We start from the raw sequence: 810 nt of genomic DNA, 5'->3' as shown, positions 1-810 counted from the left end.
ATATAAGCACCATCTGGACGCGGTCAATGCCAGTGCCTCCCAACTAGCTCCCATGGCAGTGGCACATAAAATGCACCATCCGAACATGGTCGATACCAGTGCTGCCTGACTGGCTCCTATGCCAGTGGCACGTAAAAAGCACCCACTACACTCTCGGAGTGGTTGGTGTTAGGAAGGGCATCCGGCTGTAGAAACCTTGCCAGATCAGATTGGAGCCAGGTGCAGCCTTCTGGCTTGCCAGTCCTCAGTCAAACCATCCAACCCATGCCAGCATGGAAAACAGACGTTAAACGATGATAGTGATATATAGAGGTAAAGTGGCTGAGTTCCTTTTGAATGTTAGGCCTCATGGAGGCAATGACCGAGACCTTTGGCATTATGTCATGCTTGAGAAGAAGACCCATCAAGTCGAGCAAAATTGCAGTCGTGACAGATACCGGTGTCACGCAAATTGGCACCTGTGGCATGTGAATGCACCTCAGTGTCATGCAAATAGCAGCAGTACTGGTGGCGCATAAAAGCATCCATTACACTCTCCGAGTGGTTGGCATTAGGAAGGACATTCAGCTGTAGAAAACCATGCCAAATCAGACTGGAGTCTGGTGCAGCCTTCCAGCATGCTTTTGCGGTCAAACCATCCAACTCATGTGAGCATGGACAATGGATGTTAAATGATGATGAAAACAACATACTCTTTTTGAATTGTATAAAAAGCAAAGAACTTTTCTATAAAACCTATCAGAAGAATCTCCATGAAGGCGGCAAAAGCCCTAATATGAATTCTAACTACTTTCGTTTTCTTAATATATA

General features: G+C 46.0%; 1 protein-coding gene across 1 annotated transcript in view; it reads left to right on the top strand.

Moving 5' to 3' along the window:
• Positions 1-810, top strand: part of LOC106882357 (45 kDa calcium-binding protein) — a 24,045-nt gene that overhangs the window by 14,905 nt on the left and 8,330 nt on the right. The window lies entirely within an intron of this gene.

This window comes from Octopus bimaculoides, chromosome 26, assembly GCF_001194135.2.
Source record: "Octopus bimaculoides isolate UCB-OBI-ISO-001 chromosome 26, ASM119413v2, whole genome shotgun sequence".
In the NCBI taxonomy this organism is placed as follows: Eukaryota; Metazoa; Mollusca; class Cephalopoda; order Octopoda; family Octopodidae; genus Octopus; species Octopus bimaculoides.
Note: the sequence above shows the minus strand (reverse complement) of the source record. Positions and strands in the feature narration are given on the sequence as shown.